The sequence below is a fragment of the Propithecus coquereli genome, unplaced genomic scaffold (assembly GCF_000956105.1).
Source record: "Propithecus coquereli isolate 6110/MARCELLA unplaced genomic scaffold, Pcoq_1.0 Scaffold156, whole genome shotgun sequence".
In the NCBI taxonomy this organism is placed as follows: domain Eukaryota; kingdom Metazoa; phylum Chordata; class Mammalia; order Primates; family Indriidae; genus Propithecus; species Propithecus coquereli.
This window is the reverse complement of record NW_012140080.1, coordinates 2779284-2797545: the sequence shown is the minus strand read 5'-3', so window position 1 is coordinate 2797545 and position 18262 is coordinate 2779284. Positions and strand designations below refer to the sequence as shown.

Below are 18262 nucleotides of genomic sequence, written 5' to 3'. Positions count from 1 at the left end.
CGATGAAGGCACTTGTTCAAGGTCATCACTACAAGGTCACCAACTTGCCCGAGGGCAATGCTGAAAGTCGAACACACCTGTCACTAGTTAACAATACTCACTTTTCAGATGGGTTACAATCTCACTAACCCAGGGGAGCTTGCCCTAACTCCCTCCAACAACGTTGAATCCCCCTGGGTAGACTTCCCTTGTAGCATCATCCTCCTCTGTACCTCTGATCATACGAATAAAAGATTATTCTGAGAAAAAATAAAAGATTATTCAGGTAAATACTGAATTAACATCTATCGCCTCACCAAACTGTTAAACTCTGGATAACCCAGTTCCTCACTGTTCTTGTTTATTTAAGATCTCTAGCTCCTATCATAGTATCAAGCATGTAATCAGTTCTCCACACACATTAACACTGACTGAATGAATAAATGGAGGAAAACAGTGTTCAGAAATACCCAGCTGCTTAGGACACTGCACAGGCCGCCCCGTGTTTACCACATGTGCAAGAGGATGCTGAGGAAAAGGTGTTCTTGGGGACTGGAGGAGAATCTCAAAATACAAAACCTCGCAGTGGTGACACACGGCAGCATCCGCACATTTGAAGGAGGGCACTATGAGGGATGGGCTTAGCCACCACCTCTGGAGTCACACCACCTGAGCTCAAATCCTGCTAGGTGACCCTGGGCCACCTGCTTACCCTCTGTGTGTCTCAGTATCCTCACCTATAAAACAGTGATTGACAACAGAGACTAATTCTATATGGTTATTGTGAGGGACGAACAAGTTAATACATGAAAGACACCTAGACTAAAGCCTAGCTCATAACAAGCACATAATAATTGCTGTTAATGGTTACTATTAGGTTTGGGAAAAAAAACAAAAAAAAGAAAAGAACTACAGTTTGTCATTTTTTTCCCCTATTGGAACAAGCCCAGTGAACAAGGGTGTTGAAAGGCTACAAGAGTTAAGGAACAAGGGCTTTCTTTCCCTCTGGCCACTTAATACAAGGCAAACCCATTAGGGTTAGAAGATAATGTAATTATATCAATGATTCATTGTTCCCATTCATATCCTGGGTATGTGGAAAATCTTGGGTTACTTTCAGGTCTGAAATCATGTGATTCCAAGCCAGTTTACTTCTTAAGCTAGATCAAGAATCCCAAACTATCATCTGTGCAATAAAATGAGATTTTTTTTTTAACTATAGGTATAATATTAAGCAAATCAGTTGTAAAAAATATATTCTAAATATAAATTTGATACAAAGATCAAAATCTCAAATTTGGCAGTCTCAATTCCATTTATGTAAAAGAAAACACCCCTTTTAAAGTTGCTTTCCTACTAGAAAATATAAACTCACTTGATTTTGTTTTATATTAGCTATCCTGCAATTTAAAAATGTTATCCAGTATTTTGTGATTTTTAAAAAGCTATAATGACATTATTGGGACAAATGAGGATATTTTAATGTGGACATGCTTACTAGATGATAACTGTATAAAATTTAATTTCCTGGTGTGATAATGGCATTATCTAGAAGAAGGCCTTTGTTCCTAGGTCTGAATTCTTGTAAACAAATATTCCCATGATTGAATCTATAGAGCTTTCTGTGCTCCCAAACACACAGATTTATTATTTACTCCTGATCAACCCAATCAACACGTTTTGTTTGAATCGATTTTCCGACGCATTTCGGTTGACTTTTTTCACAAATATGGCTTTTTCTATTTTGATTATTCTTCCTGCTATTTTAATCTACCTTCTATTCCCTTCCTCAGATTTTTTTCTTAAAATACTTTAAGTAGAATCACATGCGGTTCACAGTTTCAACTTCAAAACTGAAGGCCACTGGAAATAAAGGAAACTGTATACTACAAAAATAGTTACTAATCTCAGCACTTCCTCACAAGTCAATGTCACAAGGAAAAGCCCAAGGGTTTCAGAGCAATATATTTTAAACAAGCCACATGAGACCCATATATATATAAAAATGTTGAGCCAGTAGAAGCATTAAGTCCTTTATGAGAATGGACTACCCTTTGAAAACATATCCATCCACAAGCCGTTTCAGTCTAACAAAACAAAAAGGAGTAACTTTTTTAAAAAGAAAAGGATATTTGCCTCCTGTTAGAAATTCAGATTCTCAAGGAGCTCAGGATTTGGTTATCAGTCTGATGACAGGATTGATTTCACAATGTTTTTTATTTTTATGCCATAGGGGACAATGATCTTTAAGAGGAGAATGTGAAGACAAGAGGTGGGGTTTTGTTAACATGAATGTTCGAGAAAGAGACAGACATAGCCACACTGGTTTGGCAGAGCCCCAAATTCATCTAATGCCTACATTACTTAACCGTTTGTGAACATGAAGGCTTTACAGGCATATAAATCCTCTGAATATTCTTTTCAGAGAGTCCCAGATACAGCAGGTCCACTCACGCTGGCAAAACAATCATGAAAAGCTCAGTTAAGCAAACTCTTCACCAAGAGAGGTGCATCGGGTGAAGTAAAGCAACAGCTTTGGGAAGAGAAGACTTCATTTTACAGGTTCTAACAAGATCAGGTGTCTGCTAGATGAAGAAGTTCTAGAGATCTTCTGTACAACGCTGTACCTATAGGTAACAATACTGTATTATACACTGAAAAATGGTTAATGGGGTAGGTCTCCTGTTAAGTGTTCCTAACGCAATAAAGTAAATTTTAAAAAGAAGATCAGGCGCCTGTAATCCTAGCACTCTGGGAGGCCAAGGCGGGCGGATTGTTTGAGCTCAGGAGTTCGAGACCAGCCTGAGCAAGAGCGAGACCCCGTCTCTACTAAAAAAAATAGAAAGAAATTATCTGGACAACTAAAAATATATAGAAAAAATTAGCTGGGCACGGTGCCGCGTGCCTGTAGTCCCAGCTACTCGGGAGGCTGAGGCAGTAGGATCATTTGAGCCCAGGAGTTTGAGGTTGCTGTGAGCTAGGCTGATGCCACCGCACTCACTCTAGCCAGGGCAACAGAGTGAGACTCTGTCTCAAAAATAAATAAATAAATAAAGAAAGAAGATCAGGGACCTGCTAAGTGGTTTTCTAGTTAGCCTTGTTCTCTTTCTGTGGCTGCATACTATTCTACTGTGTGGATGTACCATACTTCATTTCACCATTCCCCACTGACAGACACTCAAGTACTATTATAAACAGTACTCAGTGAACACTCATGTGACTATATCTGAAGGATAAATTTCTATAAGTGAAAATTTTTGGATTGAGCAAGATCATGTGAATTATTAACTCTGACAAATATTGGTAGATGCCCTCTGCAGGCAACAAATATATGTATTCACCAAACATATATGAGTGAGCTGTTTTCCCATATCTTCCCAAACATGATTAGTTTTCAAAACGTTTTATCCTTGCCAATCCCAGATAGGCCAAAAGTGGCCTCTTTCAGTGTGATTTAATTGGTAGTTTTTTCAATTATGCATAAAGTCAAGCATTTTTGAGCCACTAATTTCTTTTAGACAAATTGTTTGTTCATATCCTTTGATCAAATTTCCTATAGAATTCTTCTTCTTTTCCTTACTGATTTGTAGGAGTTCTTTTTGTATTAATTAGGGAAATGAATACTTAATACATAACATTAAGTGCAAATATACTTTTCTGGTTTGTAATCTCTTGTTTTGCTTATGGTTTTGCTATGCCACTTTTTTTTTTTATTAGGTAATGAATTTTATCAAGCTTTTCCTTATGGCTTCTAGCTTTTGCACATTTACAAAGACCCAAATATTCTCCTTCAGATTATTCTAGAGACCTGTCATCTGTGAACAGTGAAAAGTTCGGTTCTATGGTCATGAATTATATCCTGGCCATAATGTGTTATTGGCCATAATGTATGAAAACTAAATTTAATTTTTTAAAGTAATTTTTATTTTCTGATATTCTGTAGTTTATAAAGCACTGTCCCACAACAGCTGGCAAGGCAGGCAGTGCAAGATTTATTTGTCCCATTTTACCAGAGAGGTTAAATTACTGCCCAAAGCCACAGCTCATAGTACAGACACAAACTGAGGACTCCTGAATGCCAGAAGTCTCTCCTCTCCCCTATACCGCCTCTCTCAACAAAAGGACAACACCCACATGCATTAAAATCTTAGAGGACATCTCCAAAGTCTTTTCCAAATAACTTCAAAAGAATATGAATAATAACTTTCTATTCAAAAACAGTATTTATTTAAGCGGGCCACCAACAGTGATCCCATTAAACAGTGACTCATCCTCAAAGGTCCAAGCCAATGTTCTCATCAATTGACAGAATTCCATGTTCCTAAAGCGTGCCTGTATACATAACCTTTCAAAATGTAATTGAAAAGTAAAAGAACATTTCCAGATCCCCCACGATTCTGAGTGGATTGTGAGGAGCAGTGCTTCTCAACTGGGGAAGTGGAGAAAGCAAGGTGTATCCAAATCACAGGGGGCTCTTTTCAAATCACACATACCCCAACACACCCCACCACCACCACAATGGTCCCACACCGGAAGCACATTGCATGCCCCCTCAATTGTGCCAATGATGGAAAAAATATTTAAACCACTATTCCAGAGGAATAGGGTCTGTACTTGTGCAATCCCCACAAAGCACATCCCTTGGGTTCTCCAACCAGCCCCTTTGTTTAACTCTTCCGAGCTCTTCCATTCGAACTAACCAGGCCAGTTCCTAAACTTCCTACCTGAGGCCCTCTAGGCCTCTTGTTCCCTCAAGACTGCTCCCTCCACCTCCCAAGCCCAACTCACCACCCAATGCAGGCTCCCTCCCATGCTTCAGGTCTTGGTTTAGAGAGTCCAGTTTCTGACCATCCACTGATGCAGACTCCCCAGCAATGCTCCTAATGCTCTATCCTTTGATTTTCTCCTGAGACTTTCTCACAGTCGGTATTTTTTTATTATTTATCCATTAATATATTTTCTTGTGTATTGTCTGTCCTCTCAAAAGTCCTGTGAGGGCAGGGACTTTGTCCAAATTATTTATGCTTTGGAACCCTATCCCTTAGCGCAGTTCCTGGCAGACCATCAGTGCCTAATAAATACAGGGTAAATCAAATTTGATTGAATTAGTTCCAGCTGATGTTCTCCACTTCTGCATCACCATCAAGTTTCTGAGCAGCCCCACCACCTGAGGTGACAAGGACTGGCTTAAGAACAACATACCCCGCCTCCCACCAACCCACTCATGAGCCCACTCACTTAGTCACTCATTCTGTGAGGAAAGAAAGCATTTAGCCAGTGACAGCCCAGAGTGGAATGCCTTAAATACCACATGTCTTCCTCTATTGTCTTCTTTCCTTCCTACCTAACTCTTTTGGACTGTTGAGGGTGAGATTGGGGAATGATATTAAAATTATGCCATTAAAAAGCCAAAAGAGTAACCAGACCAAAAAAAGTGATTGTTTGCTATGTGCTAGACACTGTGCAGAGCTTGCAATGCAAATTATCCCATCTAGTCCTCATGACAGCCCCACAAGCCAGGTATGATTACTCCAATTTTACAAAGAGGGAAAAGGAAAAGGTATCCAAGGTCATGTAACTGGTGAGTGAAGAGGCCAGGATTCGTTCCCAAGCAGACAGACTCAGAAGAGCCCTCACCCTTATCAGACGGTACCCCCTCCATCTAACAGGGCATCCAATCTTCCTCCTTAGAAATAAATGCTTAAAAGATAGCAATGAAGACTGCTCACACCTATAGTCCCAGCTATTTGGGAGACTGAGGCAGTAGGATCGCTTGAGCCCAGGAGTTCAAAGATGCAGTGAGCTATGATCACACCACTGCACTCCAGCCTGGCCATCAGAGTAAGACCCCATGTCTAAAAATAAAATCAAATAAAATTTAAAAAGATAGGATGAGTGAAGAATACCAACCAATAAATTGCATCATCCATGGCTCAAAATGCTTTAGCGATATGGGGCAAGGGCAGAGTTCTGCCTGTATATGAACCTGGGAAAAGCCAACAGCCAGACACCTGAAAAAGACTTTCTCATATTCAGAAAGGCGGTAAAACTGAGAAAAGTGTAGGGCATTCACGTGATGGACCTGTTCAGGGTTATTAGTCTTTAAATAAAGCGCCACAACAAGAAGTCAACCCAATAAGTAACCACTGAGAGCCTATTGTGTGATAGTTCTAGGTTTGGCCCTGGCAAGGGTTTTTTTTTTTTTTTTAAACAAGGTCTCTCTGTGTGTCACTCAGCTGGAGTGCAGTGTCATGATCATAGCTTACTGCAGCCTTGAACTTTTGGGTCATGATCCTCCTGCCTCAGCCTCCCAAAGTGGGGACTGCTGGGACTGCAGGCACATGCCACTATGCCTGGCTAATTTTTCTTATATTTTGTAGAGACAGGATCTCATTATGTTGCCCAGGCTGGTCTCGAGCTCCTAGCCTCAATCAATCCTCCCACCTCCACCTCAGCCTCCCAAAGTGCTGGGATTACAGGCCAGCCACCACACCCAAGGGATATTTTTTTTTTTAACAAACAGTCCCTGAGTCCTAAGACCTAAAGATGTCAAGACACAGATTCGAAACAGGTCACTTGTAACACAATGCTTACAGTATGTGCCTGAAGAAATTAACTGATAACAGGGCTCCCGGAAGAAACGGAAGGGGAGGCTTCACAGAGAAGGCAGGGCTTGGCCAGGTCTTGATATCACATTAGGACAAGCAGAGCAAACAGGACCAGCCTGGGGTGATTAAGAAGCAGTAATGCTTTTGGGAGAAGTGAGGGGCCCAGCCCCCCAGGAGTGGAGGGCCTGTGTTGGCAAGGAGGTCTATCTGGAAGGGCTATCTGAGTGGAAAAACTCAAGCTCAAAGCATTTTTTTCTATTCTCTCACTCGACAACGATCAACACAGAAGACTTGTGTTACCAGATGTGTGGGGACTTCTCCCAAGCAACAAGCATGCAATCAATTCTACAACGGATGCCTGCTGGGTGTCCCCCATCTTAATTCTGACACTATCTACCTGAGATAATGTCAGATCCCGCAGGTTGAGGCTCAGTCCTACAAGACTGCCCCCTGCTTCTGATGCCAATTGCAAACCCCAGGTTGTTTTTCCTGTGCTTCTGACCAATGGGCTATAAATCAGGGGTCCCATAACACCTCCCTTGGGTTTGAATAATCTGCTAGAGCAGCTCACAGAACTCAGGGAAACCTGTTTACTGGTTTATTATAAAGTCTATCACAAAGAATGCAGATACAGAGAGGTATAGGGTGAGGTACTGGGGAAGGGACATGGAGCTTCCATGCCACCCTCCAGGAACCTGCACATGTTCACCTATCCGGAAGTTTTCCATACCCCATCCTCTTGGACCTTTTATGGAGAATTCATTGGATAGTCATGATTGACAACCGTGTAGAAATGTGATTGGACAAAAAGGGTACGATCCAATACTAATAGACCAAGCAGGGGAAACCCAGCAAGGGCTATCTGTGCAGATTCTTCTTGGCCTCGCTCTGTAGCATTCCTTCCCTGAGGATACAGGGCAGGACCCTTTCTAAAATAGGGGTCTTATGACCTCCAATCAGAAAAGGTAGATCAGAGAATTTCTTTTTTTTTTTTTTTTTTTTGAGACAGAGTCTCACTGTGTTGCCCCGGCTAGAGTGCTGTGGCGTCATCCTAGCTCACAGCAACCTCAAACTCCTGGGCTCAAGCGATCCTCCTGCCTCAGCCTCCTGAGTAGCTGGGACTACAGGCATGCGCCACCATGCCCGGCTAATTTTTTTATATTTTTTTAGTTGTCCAATTAATTTCTTTCTATTTTTAGTAGAGACGGGGTCTCGCTCTTGCTCAGGCTGGTTTCGAACTCCTGAGCTCAAACAATCCGCCCGCCTCGTCCTCCCAGAGAGCTAGGATTACAGGCGTAAGCCACCTCGCCCGGCCCAGAGAATTTCTTTATGGAAAGGAGGGGGAAGATTAGCAGTGGAGAGAAAAAGGAGCAGGTGAAAAGAGAACAGGAGAAGGTCAGAGAGAGATTCTGTTTTCTGAGACTGGCCTAAAGTACCCCAACATTATAACAAGAGCTATGAGAGTTATTAGCCAGGAACCGTGGATGAATACCTATATATATTTATAATATATCTATATATCTGTGTATATTTCTCATAGTATCACAGGCTGCGATGGGCATTTTAGGATGGGGAAGTTCCTGAAAGATGAGAGGAAGAATATGAACCTCTATCCTGTTGGAAGGCAGGGATGGGGTAAGTAGAAGCTTGACATGATGGCAATGCTGGGTCTGTGATGGGGTGGAGGATGGATTGCCAGGGAGAGAAATTATAGGCCATGAGCTCCATCAGGGGGCTGCCGGAACACACCAGCCGGGGGAAGAGCTCCTGGACTCAGGAGGGCAGCAGGAATGGAAAAGCACACTTGAAAATAAGAAACAGAGCCAATTCTGTATGATACTACAATGCTGGATACGTGGCATTACACATTTGCCAAAACCCTTAGAACATGTGACACCAAGAATGAACCCTAATGAAAACTCTGAGTGATAAGGATGTGTCCATATAGGTTCTTCAGCTGTGACAAATGTACCAACTCTGGTGCTCATGTTGATAATGGGTAAGTACTCTGCACTTTCTGTTCAATTTTGCTGTGAACCTAAAGCTGCTCTAAAAAATAAAGACTATTAAAATAAATAACAGGAAGAAGTTGGACACGAGGCATGATGGAGAAAAGGGCGTCAAAAATGACTCACTGGGTGACTGGAAGAAGCCTGGTGTCCCCAGCAGACTGGGGAAGTTGGAAAGGGAGGCCTGTTTTTAGAGGTTCAACTGGGAACATGTTAGGATGATGGAGGACAGCCACAGAGAGCCAACTTCAGGCACCTGGAGAACAGCTTGGGGCTGAGATGAGGAAAGGGGACAGGTATGCAGATTAGAGAAAAAAATTCAACATGATATGTTCCGCTTTTAAACTGAGTGAGAAATTCTCTTTTAAAAAAGGAAAAGCATTACAACACACTGGAAATAACAGTCTTCCAAGCGCCCTGGCTGTCTGTGTCGTGACAACCCATTGACGGGAAGCAGTTTCAGTTAGTTTCAGTTGTAAGAACAGGAACCATGGGCAGTTATGTAGGATCTTCTTGTCAAGTTCGTATCTACCCAAAGTGACATCAGTTCAAATATGAAGAACTGGCACACAATTTGGGGGACAAGTAAGAAGGAAGAGTTCACTTTTGAGCAAGGAGCACCCCCACTAAAACGCGCAGGAAGGGCACAATGCATGGGAAAGGGGGTATAGTTGTTCAACTGCAAACCGCCAGGCTGTGAATTCACATTCTACCCTTTGCCAAGGTAAATTATTTAATCTCTGTGTGATTCAGTTTCCTTATCTGTAAGAAGAGGATAACTGCCTATTTTATGGATCTGCTCGAAAGATCATGTGAGCAAACATGGAGGCATGTGTCTGACTCCCACTGTGCCAAAAGTTGTCACTGTTCGTGTTCTGCTTCAGACTTTTCCCGGCTCCTCCCCCATGTGAACAATGCTGAGGTGCCTTCCTCATGATCACAGAGCATTTATTCCTTTAAAAAAATTTTCTCTTCAAGTATCTTTTTTGTCAGATGGGATAATAATATTTAGAGAACAGAATATTTTAAATCTATATGCTCTGAAACACAGCCCGCGCATGTGAAACACACTGTGGCCATAAGTGTCAGATCATTTACTCATGGCTGTCCAATGTCTGGCCTTGATCCAAGAAGCCTAAGGTAAGTCATACGGAAAGTCCTTTAAAAAGTGAGGGAAAGGCCAGGTGTGGTGACTACCGCCCATAATCCTAGCATTTGGGATGCCTTGGTGGAGGATGACTTAAAGTCAGGAGTTCGAAATCAGCCTGAGCAAGAGTGAAACCCTGTCTCTACAAAAAGTAGAAAAATTAGCCATGCATGGCATGGTGGCATGCACCTGTTGTCCCAGCTACTCAGGAGGCTGAGGCAGGAGGATCTGATAGCTTGAGTCCTGGAGTTTGAGACTGCAGTGAGCTAGGATGATGCCAGTGCACTCCAGCCTGGGTGACAGAGCAAGACTCTGCCCCCCAAAAAAAGGGAGAGAAATACCAAAGTTACTATTCTTAAGCTCTTATTTGCCGGAAATACTGACCACAATCCAAGGGGAGTTTCAGTTTTTTCAAAGTTCTCAAAACAGAGGTCACAGTTTTTCAATGTTTCCTGTCTGCACCTGATTGTAAATCATTAAATCGGTTTCCCAGAATAGGAGCTCTCCTGCGTGTTTGGGCAGAAGGAGCTCAGTGTCTCAGGGTCTGATCATCCGAAGACAAGAACCAAAGCTATGGTGATGCTGCCCCCCTAACCCAGGTGTCCACTTTTGGGGGCAGCAGGAACAGCCCATCTCCTCCCCACCTCTTCCAAGTGGCACTCTACAGTAAAAGCTGCTGTATCAGTAAGAAGGAGGAAGATGCTACGCTGTGGTAGAAAACTTTCTTGTGTATATCTTCCAAGGGGTGTAGGCTCCATACAAAGCTCTTTGTTTTGCCGTGTACTTTGATCCATGTGGATTTCTAAGTCTAAGAGAGGAACTGGGAAGTAGCCACAGTTATAGAGGGAAACACTGGAGCTCAGGGAAAAGCGAGGGGGGAGGGAGCGAGGGGCAGGGATGAGAGGGACAGGAGGCTGTCCAGGGTCAGGCACCCTACCCGGTGACTCCTCCCCTAACCCAGTGAAGTCACTTCGCGGTGTGCATTTCTCCATCAGTGAGGGAAGGGGCTGAGTCTGTGTCAGGGCTGACACCAGGGTAAGAGAGAAAGACCACATGAGCCCTCCCCCAACACCCCAGAGAATTAGCAGAGAACCTGGGCAGAGCTTAACAAGCTCTCTGAGGAACAGGAACCCAGATAACACCTGTGTTAAAAGACGTGTCTTTCTTTCCCAAAAGTAATTAAACATAGTCTGATTATACTATTTAACATCTGAACACCACAGGAATGCACTGAAAAGCAAAGAAGTCAGGAGCATTCACTCACATCTGTGTTCACCTCCCGGGTCACACACAGCCCCAAGTTCTTCCAGGGAAAGGTGGTAAACTGGGGCTGCGACAAACAAGCGCAGTTGATAATTCTGGGGTGCCTCCCAGACACACCCGCGCTTCTTTCAAACTGGTCCCCAGTCAAGCTTGTGCAGTGTGATCCCACCCCAACCCTCTCCCATCTGCCCGCAGCCCTGGCCCGGCCACCAGGCTCAGCCATTTACACGACACATGGCAGAACTGGAGCAAATCAGGGGAGTGGCATGTCCCAATGTATGTCCTTTAGAACTGTGGTCCCCAACCCCTGGGCTGTGGACAGGTACCGGTCAGCCTGTTAGGGATTGAGCCACAAAGCCCTGCCGGGCCCACCCCCCTTTGTCGAAGGAGGTGAGTGGCAGGCGGAGCAAGCGAAGCTTCATCTATCTTACAGTCGCTCCCCAGGTCCCCATCGCCTGTGTCACCGTCTGAGCTCCGCCTCTCCCCTCAACCACCCCGGGTCTGTGGAAAAATTGTCTTCCATGAAACCAGTCCCTGGTGCCAAAAGGGTTGGGGACCACCGCTTTAGATTACTCTGCCTTTGGGAAAATGGATCAGCGGGGAGCAAAGTAGAACAAGAGAGATTCCATGGGAGAGTAATGAGGGCAGCCTGTGATTAGGGGGCAGGGGTTCGGAACCAGAGAATCAAGTAAGACTTTGAGAGGGCTCGGGTATGGGGTGAAGATGACAAATGAGAAATGGCTCCTAGGTTTCTGGCCCACACAAATGAATGGAGGGTGGAGGCCTCTATTCAGACAGCGAAGGGTGGAGGAGATGGTACTGGGGCAAAGGAGGAATGACCAAAGTCCACAGAAGCCAAGCGTCCGAGCCCACATCTGTACGGGCACCTCCATACTTCCCTACTTCATTTTGTTTTGTCAATTCTGTGTTCTTTTCCTTACAGGAAAGAACTCTGTAGGGTCTAATTGTAAGGCCCTGCAAAACTTAGGAGGGAAGGAGAGGATCAATAGCGCTAGGCAAATTAATCTGAGATGTCTGTGACACATCCAAGGAGCCACAGTCAAATTCAGTGTTTAATGTGTAAACCTGGAGTTCTTGGGAGACAGCTAGACATCTGCATCAGGGAATTAGTGGTTTATCAACAATACTTAACAAAACAATAAAACCAGCTTGTCCAGTGTTTGTTTGTCATGGCCTCTGGAATAAGAATCAGATTCCCAGGTCTCATCCCAGACCCACTGAATTAGAATACTGAGACCCAGAAATCTGCCTCAACAAGTTTCCCAGATAATTCCTATGCATAAAAATGTTGGAAAACAGATGTAGGGAGAGTGCTGAGAAGAGGAAGAGGACCCAGAACAAGCTCTGAGGAGCAGCTAATTGTAGGGGTCTGGAATCAGAGGCACCAGCAAGGGAATGGAGCAGGAGTGCCCAGAGGAGAAGAGAGCTGAGAAGTTCATAGTCACAGGGGCAGAAAGTAAAGAAGGGCGGTGGGAGGAGCCCTGAGAGATGCATCAGAGGACAATGAGCATTCAAATGGAAAATCACACGCAGTCAGGGCCAGGCAGGCCACACAGAGCCACATGCAAGTAGGGAAACCCCAGGGAGAGGCACAGACAAGGGGAGTTAGAGACCTCGAAGCCCTTGGGAGATGAGGGAAAGGGCAACGTTGCTTTCTGACTTTCTGCATCCACGCAATTGCCTCTGAGTCGTCTGTGGTATCCTTGCAGGAAGCCCCCATCGCCGATGCTAACTTTAGAGAGGGGGGGAGTCTCTCTTCCTTATAACCAGCCACAGCTAAAGCACAAAGAGATGAATGAGCAGGAATACTGTAAATCTTGAAGGAATAGTGAAAAAGCCTTTCAAAGTCTTTTGCTGACTTTAGCTGAGGAGAATCCAAACCACAGTGTTACTTCTGATCTCCTTTGAGCGTTCTCTCTCTCTCCCTCCCTCTCTCTCTCCCTCTCCCTCTCTCTCTCTCTCTCTTTCACTTCGGAGACTATCAGAAATAGATCTTGCCTAGAGAGAGAGGCATACCCTCGTCAGCATGCAGCAAACGTGGTCACAGGAACTGAGGTCCGGGCAAGCAGCAGAAAACGTGCAAAGAAGCCACGCTGGTGAAAACGAAGGACAAGAGCACACAACGCACAAGATGAGCAAGGGATCACACCAGGGGCCAGGGCCGTATGTAGTGGACAGGCAGGCCAGGCTGAGTTGTACTGTGCTTAAGAGAGTAGCTGCGCAAACATGTAAAAGAGGAGGCCATCAGAATGGAAAACAGTGCTAAGGTAGGGTTGTCTAGGAGCTGCAGGGGAAATAACTCCCACTGTCACTGCTGGAGTCAAGCTGGGTAGGGTCTGTCTCCTTCCTGCAAAGGAGGTGGCTCTCAAGGCCATTTTAGGGCAAGTGCCTCACACAGATGACAGCTGTATAAGGTACTGGGCCCAGGAGGCTTAAGTTTTGGCTTTCCAGGTTTTCTCTGATACCAACAGAACTATAGCCAAATGCTACAGGGGCCTTTGCAGAATTAAGAAAACATAAAGAGGCACAAAGAAGGAAAATGCATATCTGAGACAGAAAAGTAGAAAAGGAGATGAAAATAACCTTACACCACTGATCTTAAAGTTAGAATCTCTAAAGTTTTACATCTACCTCATAGTTCTTCTAAATAAACCAAGATAAAGCCCTGGTTGTCCATGATGTCAGTGAAAAAATTTATAACACAGCCCCCAAATTACAGCCTTTTATAACCGACATGGATTATGTTTGAGGATCAGAAGTGGAAACCTCAGAGTCCTATACCTAATAAGGTACCCAGTATGGCTTTCACATTTTCCCTGAAGAGTTCTATCAGAGAAAGTGTCATCTTGGCTCTAAAAGTAAACACAACGGTGGGAATCTTAAGACAGAGTGCTGAAGAAAAAAATTGGGCATGGGAACAGCCGTGGGTTCAAGTCACGAAATATCTCTGAACTGGAGATAACAGCCTATTACACAAAAATTCCTATTTCATAGGATTAAATGAGACAATGTAAATCAAAGTGGCCAGGGCAGTGCGTGGTACATGATGAGTACCAAACGGGTGTCCCCCTCTCTCTCCTAAAACATGTCAGCATGCCAAACAAATATTAATATAAAATGTTCCTAGAAGCAAGTCAGAAAGCTTTATCACACTCCCTGGACATAGGACTGGTCCTAGGCAAAGTCTGTCTTTGGCCTTTGGCGCCCCTTTTGTTCCCCTCACCCCCTCTTCTGTTCTCCCATCACGAGGAATCCACGGCTTCCTAATGGAGGGCACCTTGGCAGCTATTAGGAATTTAATAGGAATTTCCAGCCTGAATCTGAAAGGGACCCAAGAGTTCCCTTTTTTATCTTACTAAGGGATCCAGATTGCCCGGGGGGAAAAAAAACCACAAGAACACCTATCTACATATGTAGTTCATCATAAGTTCCACTGTTAACCAGCCAGGTTTCTTGAGTGCAAGACAATATACACTTTTTTAACTACACAGGTGAATAACATGATATCTGGACTGTTAATACCAGAAAGCCCAGATTAGACAATCACTGTGTATGTGTGTGTGTGTGTGTGTGTGTGTTGCGGGAAGGGGTAGTATGCTGAGAAAATACCAACTATGAAAGGGTAATAGAACTAGTTTTGTGCTATATCCAAGAAACAAAACTAAATTGAGAGATGCATGCTGATTTTTTTAAGTGCTTAAGGATCACATTATCTTGGGTAGACACCCTTTTGAACTAAGCAATATTCTTGCTATTAATACACACAATTTTTACCTTCAGGAATGGAGGCTGGGACAAACCTCTGGAATGAGTAGCCAGAAAGGCAGCTGAGAATACTCACCTGGAAACCCAGAGGGCCAGGTCTTCCACTCAAGTGCAGACCATGCCCTACCCAGCAAGCCCAGGTGGGAGGCTCTAGGCAGGAGGGCCCTATTAGCACTTTAATCATTGTGCTATTTTTTTCACAGGCATTCTTAAGTATTATTTTTGTGTTTCAGTATTACATACTCATTTTTTAAAAATAAAAGATTTATTATTTTGCTACTTTTATATAAGTTTAAAATTATTTCAAAATCTAAAATTTTTTAAAAATAAGAATATATTGCTGAAATCCTCTATACTACCATTCCCTTTCTAATTGCACTCTCCATAGGTAATGACTGTCTACAATTAGACCCATATCCTTCCGGATTTTATTTTTTCAAAAATTTATTTTTTCAAAAATTGAGATCATTTATCTCCTCCTGTTCTGCACTTTGCTTTCATTACCTAATACATGTTATAGACTGTGTCCCCTCCAAATTCATACAGTAGAGCCCTAAACCCCAATGTGTTGGTATTTGGAGATGGGGCCTTTGGGAGGTGATTAGGTTTAGAGGAGGTCAAGAGGATGGGACCCTCACGATAGGATTAGTGTCCGAAGAGACACCGGAGAGCTTGTTCTCCTTCTCTCTCTACCATGAGGACACAGCAAGAAGGCAGCTATCTGCAAGCTGGGAAGAGAGCTGTCACCAGGAACTGAATCAGCCAGCATTTCCCAGCCTCCAAAACTGTAAGAAATAAATTTCTGTTGTTTAAACCACCCAGTATATGGTATTTTGTTATAGCAGCCCAAACTGACTAATATAATATATAATGGACATTTTTCATATCAGCTCATTTATAGCAACTTCCTTCTTTTTTCAATTAGGCAAGTATTTCTGATGGATAAGGTCCTAGAAGCAGAAGTACTGATCAGAAAGTATGGAAATTTTAAAATGTTATAAACACTGCGAAGTGCCTTTCCAAAAGACTATACAAAGTTATACTCCCCCAAAAGTATATGACGACAATCTACTTTCCCACACTTTCACCAACACTGGATATTATCAGCCTAAACAAAAATGGTTTCATGGCTGTTTTTAATCCATACTTATCTGATTATTAATGAGGTTGAGCATTTTTGTATACATATGTGAATTACCTATTAATAGCCTTTGTCCATATTCCTATTAGATTATTTCTTCCTATTGATTTCTCAAACTTTGTGCTTCTTGCAACTATTTTCCCTACTACTTTGTCATCTGCCTTTTAACTTTATTTATGGCATCTTTCTCCTCACTGAAGTATAATGTTTCATGAAATTAAGTCTATCAATATTTTCCTTTATGGTTTCTGAGTTTTATTAAACTTGAGGGCTTTCCTACCCCAAAATCATTCCTAAAAACCATCTTCTATAATTTTGGTTTTGACATTTAATCTTTAATCTAAATGGAATTTATAATATTTTTGTGAATGGTACGAGGCAGGGATCTAATTTTTTCCCAAGTGGACAGCCAACTGTCCCAACAGTCTGTCCCAACAGACTGTACCACAGTCAATTCTATCTTACAGTCAATTCCTGTCTTTACAATGGAACCATCTCTGGACTTCCTAATACTGGTCCCAGGTGATATATTTTTATAGCTGGCTGCACAAGCCCCTCCTCACTACTCTTTCAAAAATGTATTGCCTATTTTTACACATCTATTTTTCCAGGTAAACCTTATTATCAGTTTGTAAAATTTAATCCACACTAATGAGCTGGCCTAAACTAATAAAGCTCTCATGACCTATTAGTCTTCTTTTGTCATTGGAACATCAACCTGTAGCTAGGAGATGGCCTTATTTCCCAGTGAGTCACACACTCACAGAAATCTCAGACTTCAGGGAATTTCATTTGAATTTACAAATCTCTCAGCAAAAATGTTCCAACAGGACACTTTTACCAAGAGGTCTGAGTGGCTGCCTTGTGCCTCAACCAATGTATGCTCTGAAACTTTCCCTTTCTCTCCAAACAGCTTGTATTCTCCTGGCTTATCTCAGAGTTGTAGATTCCTATCCCAAATCAGAGTACAGTGGCTCAGCTAATAAGATAACATGTCAAAAGATGTTGTATTTTGATAGGTGCTTCCGGAAAGCTTTGCTAGTTTTTCACATGCTGCGGCAGCCTGGTGGGAAAGCTGGGGGTCTTTGGCATTTCATAATTTTTTCACCTGGCACCACTTACTCCACAGGGAACTATGGGGGTATAATGGAAAGACTATGAGACTGGAAGTCAAGAGACCTGAGTTTGAGTCCCCTTTCTACCTCTATTAGCTATGCAGTTCAGATTAAGTTATTCTGCCTCTCCACCAGAGCCCAGTGGCCTCATCTGTAGAATGAGATTATCGGAATATAATAGTCATTACTAACCTTTCCACCCTGGGTGATCCTTTAAGAATCTGAGGAAAGCTATGGATTCTCTCCCCCAGAATAATGCACTTTTGCACGTGAACACGAAATCACATAATTGTGGGGGGTTCACAGACCCCCATAAAGCCTATCTCTAGGATCTAGATCACTGAGGCTTACTATAAACTGTTAAAACCAAAGAGAATACAACAGAAAAATATGCAGAATCACAAAGCCTTAAGTAAATGCAACCTACATAGGCTAGACCCTCCTCTGAACCAGTTCTCTGCCTCTCATAAGTGGTTGTGAAACCATAGCCCTGACACCAAAAGAGGAAAAAGAAGTCATTTCCCCCACTAGCTTAACTAACAAAGTGAACCCTTAAAATTAAAGTAGCGATCCTAGGGCTGAGAAAAGAGAGAGAGTACGCAAAGTAGAATTGCTGTAGTAAAACACTAGCATTACTCTTTAATTAATACACTTTTATTTGAAAAAGAATGAAGGTGTTTATTTCCAGTTTCAGGATACCAAACTCAGGAGGCCTTCCCATTAGTAGAATAAGAGGAAGTGTGTACCACAGCCCAGAGGGGTAGGCAGAGAAGCAGTGTGCGAGTCAAGAGAACCCTGGTGAGGCGCAGTGGCAGCCTGAGCAGGTCCGACTCTTTCAACATCAGCCTGATGTGGTTGGTAACCAGGAAGTAAGAATGAAATGGACTGGCAGAAGAAACAAGATGAGTAGTTGAGTCGTTGCTAATCACGTCATTTCACATCTTCACATATTTACTTCTAAATGTAGTTTATTTTTGTATCTTTATAAAAAACAGCCCTGGCTGGGCACGATGGCTCACACCTGTAATCCCAGCACCTTGAGCCCAGGAGTTTGACAACCAGCCTGGGCAACAGTGAAATGCCATCTCTATAAAATAAATTTTAAAAATTAGCAAGGCTGGCCGGGCGCGGTGGCTCACGCCTGTAATCCTAGCTCTCTGGGAGGCCAAGGCGGGCGGATTGTTTGAGCTCAGGAGTTCGAAACCAGCCTGAGC

At 43.1% G+C, this 18262-nt stretch overlaps 1 protein-coding gene across 4 annotated transcripts in view; it reads right to left on the bottom strand.

Moving 5' to 3' along the window:
* The window catches only part of SNX10 (sorting nexin 10), a 71891-nt gene that overhangs the window by 51982 nt on the left and 1647 nt on the right, over positions 1-18262 (bottom strand). The window lies entirely within an intron of this gene.